The sequence below is a fragment of the Cebus imitator genome, unplaced genomic scaffold, assembly GCF_001604975.1.
Source record: "Cebus imitator isolate Cc_AM_T3 unplaced genomic scaffold, Cebus_imitator-1.0 Scaffold18, whole genome shotgun sequence".
Classification (NCBI taxonomy): domain Eukaryota; kingdom Metazoa; phylum Chordata; class Mammalia; order Primates; family Cebidae; genus Cebus; species Cebus imitator.
The window spans coordinates 679859-684973 of record NW_016107333.1 but is presented as its reverse complement, the minus strand read 5'-3'; the positions used below and the strand labels follow the sequence as shown (position 1 = coordinate 684973).

General features: G+C 36.9%; 1 protein-coding gene across 5 annotated transcripts in view; it reads right to left on the bottom strand.

Annotated features, from left to right (window-relative positions):
- The window catches only part of ZHX3 (zinc fingers and homeoboxes 3), a 123513-nt gene that overhangs the window by 78457 nt on the left and 39941 nt on the right, over nt 1-5115 (bottom strand). The window lies entirely within an intron of this gene.

Genomic DNA, 5115 nt, shown 5'->3' with positions numbered 1-5115 from the left:
AGGCAATTCTCCTGCCTCAGCCTCCTGAGTAGCTGGGATTACAGGCACGCGCCACCATGCCCAGCTAATTTTTTGTAGTTTTAGTAGAGACGGGGTTTCACCATGTTGACCAGGTTGGTCTCGATCTCTTGACCTCGTGATCCACCCGCCTCGGCCTCCCAAAGTGCTGGGATTACAGGCTTGAGCCACCGCGCCCGGCCAGTAACTATGTTTTTTAACAGACAACCAGAGATGCTTTATTGGATCTTAAAATTACTTGGGAAACAGTTGAAAAACCACTGTTTTGAGTTCTTATTTCTTTCTTGAACAATTCTCTTTGGTTGAGATGCCCATTAGCAGTAAAATGGTTCCAATGTGAGTATACCAGAAGGTCTCAGAACTTCCAACAGATGTCCAGGCACTGGTACACTAGACTAGTGTATCTTGACTAGCACATCATAACTATGAGCATCCATGAATGTAAACAGGTTTGCCCCTTGTTTGCCGCTTAAAAAAAAGAAAACTCCCTCATCAAAGTGGCTTCTAGTTATCTTAACACTAGCATCTTATGACTTTAACACAAATATATCTAGCTTTACATTGCATCAGACATTGTTCCAAGAGCTTTAAGTACATTAATCCAATCCTTATAATGACCTTATGAGGTTGATTCTATATTCTAATAACCCAGATGAGGAAACTTGTTAGGTAAATTGCCCAAAGAAAAGCATTATGCACTATGCTGCTGTTCATAGTTAGGGGTCCCTGGGCAAATGTAATTGTGCAGTAACCTACAGTCTCATCCATCCATTTCACTTTTTCTACTTCTGTCCTGGTATGCCTAGTTAAAGCAGCTTAATGTCTACTTAAATTAGCTCTTGAAAATCTTTCCTTATTAATAATTTACTGAAAAACAACTTCTAATTCTCCCTAACTTAAAGCTCATCTTTGCTTATTTTTTAAAAGTTATCCTTTGGGAGACTGAGAAAGAGGACTGCTTGAGACCAGGAGTTCAAGACCAACCCGGGCACCATAGTCTCTACAAAAGTTAAAAAAAAAAAAAAAAAAAAAAAAGCCAGCACGATGGCATGCACCCATAGTCCAAGCTACTTGAGAGGTTGAGGCAGGAGGATCACTTGAGCCCAGGAGTTCAAGGTTATAGTGAGCTGTAATCATGCCATTGCACTTCAGCCTGGGCAACAGAACAAGACCCTATCTCTAAATAAATAAGTAATCCTATCAACCTCACACAGAGGAAACCTAATTTTGTGAAAGTCAGAAGCAATAATTATTTTAAGCTGAATACTTATATTTATCTACTAGTTTAGCTTATTACATTTATTCCAAATATTTTTGTGCTTGCCAGATCCCTTCTAACTTTAAAATTGCAACAACCTTACTTAAGCAAGGCAGTAGTCCAGTTGACTGGTTGATTCAGATGATGCCAAAAGCTATGGATTCAATCCCTGATAGACCAGTTAGCTTTGTTTGCTTCACATCTACACATTTTTAGTCTGGACAGCATATTTTGGATCATAAGAGGAACCAGGTAGGAGTGTGGAAGACAATGTTTGCTGGAAAAACAAGTCTCCATAAAACAGCACTGACTGTGGGCCAGAAGCAACAGCCTCATTCATAAAGAAAAGCTTCATAATAATTGGTAAAACACTTCTAGCTTTCTGAGTAAGAAGCTCTTCTCAGATCATTTGCCAGAATATAGCCTACAGCTCCTCCTTCAAAAAACAAAACAGATGAGATAAAAATAAAAAAATCATGTTTTTTGTTTTTGCACAGACTCTGCTTGACTGATCTGAATACAATTTTCTTATTCATGACACCAATGCCACTGACAGTAAAAAAAAAAAAAAAAGCATTTGAAATGATTTTAGAAAGTATCACAAAAATCTGTAGCAGTGCAGCATACAAAACCAACAGAAAAACCTGACTGCAATTTCATAAGTATGTCTTAGATTCTTTTACAGTTCCTTTACACTTTCATAAAACCAAAATATTATTCCATCTCCAAATAAAGTTACTTTAAACATGCTTTTTCAAATTAAATGAAGAAAACAATATCAAACCAATCTGGTCTGATAAATTGTAAAACAACCCCAGACCCATTCAAGGTAGAGAGAGGCTTTACCAGTTTCAACAAATAAAAATCCAACAGTGAAACTATATTCCTTAACTGTTAGTTTAGGGAGAAACCCACTTGGGATCATCAGTCTTCACATTTTCCTGTCCACAGTTGGAAAGAACTTCCCAATGTACTAATGCTACAAAGCACATGGGTTCCAACAGTCACAAGGTAACCATGACAGCAAAGCCACAGTTATCTGTGAGATCACAGAAACTATCTGATGTAATTTTAAAAATGGAAATAAAATTCACATAACTTACTATTAGCCATTTTTAAATGTACAATTCAGTGGCATTTAGCACATTCACAATGTTGTGCCACCATTACATTTACATAGTTCCAAAATATTTTCATCACCTCAAAATGAACCCTGAACTCATTAAGCAGTCACTCCTGATCTTCCTCCTCCTCCAACTCCTGATAACTACTAATATGCTTTATGTCTCTATAAATTTACCTCTTGTGGATATTTCATATAAATGCAATCAAGCAATATGTAACCGTTTGGGTTGGCTTTCTTTCACTTTGCATATTTCAAAGTTCATCTACATTATAGCATGCGTCAGTACTTCATTCCTTTTATGGCTGAAAAGTATTCTACTGTATAGATGTACATCTTGCTTATCTACTCATTCACTGATAGACATTTGGGTTGTTTGTATTTTTTGGCAATTGTGAATAGTGTTGCCAAGAACACTCGTGTACAAGTATTTGTTTGAATACCTGTTTTCAATTACTGGACATATAACTAGGAGTGGAATTGCTGGGTCATATGTTAATTCTATATGGAACTTTTAAACTACTAAACTGTTTTCCACAGTGACTTCACCATTTTACATTCCCACCAGCAAAGTACAAGATTCTAATTTCTCCACATCCTTATCAATCCTTGTAATTTTCTGGTTTCGTTTTGTTTTTAAAGTACAGCCATCTTAGTGGGTGTGAAATGGTATATCATTGTGGCTTTGATTTGCATTTTCTTAATGACCAATGACCCTGGAAATATTTTCATATGTTTATTGGCCATTTGCATATCTTTAGAAAAGTCTACTCAAGTCCCTTGCTCATATTTTAATTGGGTTATCTGTTCTGTTGTTCACTTGTTAAGAGTTTTCTTTGTTAGCAGATTTGCAAATATCTTCTCCCATTCTGCAGGTTGTCTTTCCACTTACTTGACAGTGTCCTTTGATGCAAAATTTTAAAATTTGATGCAGTTCAATTTATTTTTCTTTTCTTGCTTGTGCTTTTGGTGTCATTTCTAAGAATCCATTACCAAATCCAAGGTCATGAAGATTTACCCTTATGTTTTCTTCTAAGAATTTATAGATTTACCTCTTAGAATTAGGTCTTTGATCCATTTTGAGTTAACTTTATTATGTGTGGGGTCCAACCTCATTCTTTTGAATGTAGATATCCAGTTTTACCTGCACCATTTGCTAAAGAGATTATCCTTTCCCCAATGAATCATCTTGGCACTATTCTCAAGATCACAGATGTATGGGTTCACTTCTGGACTCAGTTTTATTCCACTAATCTACATGTCTATTCTTATGCCTGTACCTATTTTGATTATTATAGCTTTGTAGTATCTTTTGAAATTGGGAAGCATGAATACACAAACTTTGTTTTTCTTTTTCAAGACTGTTTTGACTATTCAGGGTCCCTTGCAATTCTATATGAATTTTAGGATCAGCTTTCCTATTTCTGCAAAAATACCTACCAGAATTTTGGTCAAGATTGCACTGAATCTTTAGATTACTTTGAGTAGTACTGCCATCTTTATAATACTAAGTCTTCTAATCCATGGATGTCTTTCCATTCTACGAGTAATTTCAAGGTTATCTTAAAACGTCTTTGATAAGGTGATACACTAACTTCTTTAGTTGTCTGTATCTCTATGGTAATTTACTAATATCCTGGAGTACGTCACAAATATGAAATTTACACTTGCCATTGGTAATCCAAAATTCATACACTAGAGAATGAGCGTAAATTATGTAGCATCTTACTGTTTTGTTTGCTTTGGGCTATGAAAAAGGTCAGAACTTAAGGATTTTCATTTTCCTGATTTACAATTAAGTTCCATTATCTTCAGTTCCCAGTAGAGGAATAGAGATGCATGAAGCTTATTTATTTGTTCACTGATAAGAGTTAAGCTGTTTAGCAGACTTCACAGAATGGTATCAGGAACTCTTTTTCATGTAGCTCAAATCCCCCCAAATTGATTATGTAACATTAGCTACTCTGCCAAAGATTTTGCTCACAGAAGCTTGAGAGTCAGAGCTTAAAGTATCAACTATAATTGGACAGGGTGTCGGGTAGGGAGGAAGGTTTTTAAAAGTCTTTTCTCTAAAAATTTTTGGCTAAAGTCTGTGAGAGAACAATCGCTTGACATTATAAAGGTAACCTGGGCTGGATACGATCTGCTTTTGGCTCACCCATCAAAATTAGAACCGAAGATAACACAATAACCCAGGAAAAATCTCTGTGGAGTTTTCTAGCAATTTCAAGGAAAGTATATAGTCCCCTAAAATAAAAGTCATTTGAAACCAGTAGATTATGAGTCTAAGCAAGGGGCAATGATTGCCTCAGTTGTGATGTTTGGTGTCAACTTTTCAAAGCTTCAGTTTGCACCTCCTCTCAATGTTTATAAGCTACATGAAACTCATAGTCCAAGGTGATCCAGCAACATCAGAAAGGATCTGAAGAATAAAACTGGGCCAGGCACAGTGGCTCATACCTGTAATCCCAGTACTTTGGGAGGCCAAGGCGGGTGGATCGCCTGAAGTCAGAAGTTCGAGACCAGCCTGGTCAACATGGCGAAACCCCGTCTCTACTAAAAATACAAAAACTAGCCTGGCACCTGTAATTCCAGCTACACAGGAGGCTGAGGGAGAAGAATTGCTTGAACCCAGGAGGCGAACGTTGCAGTGAGCTGAAATCGTGCTATTGCACTCCAGCCTGGGCAACAAGAGTGAAACTCCATCTCAAAAAAA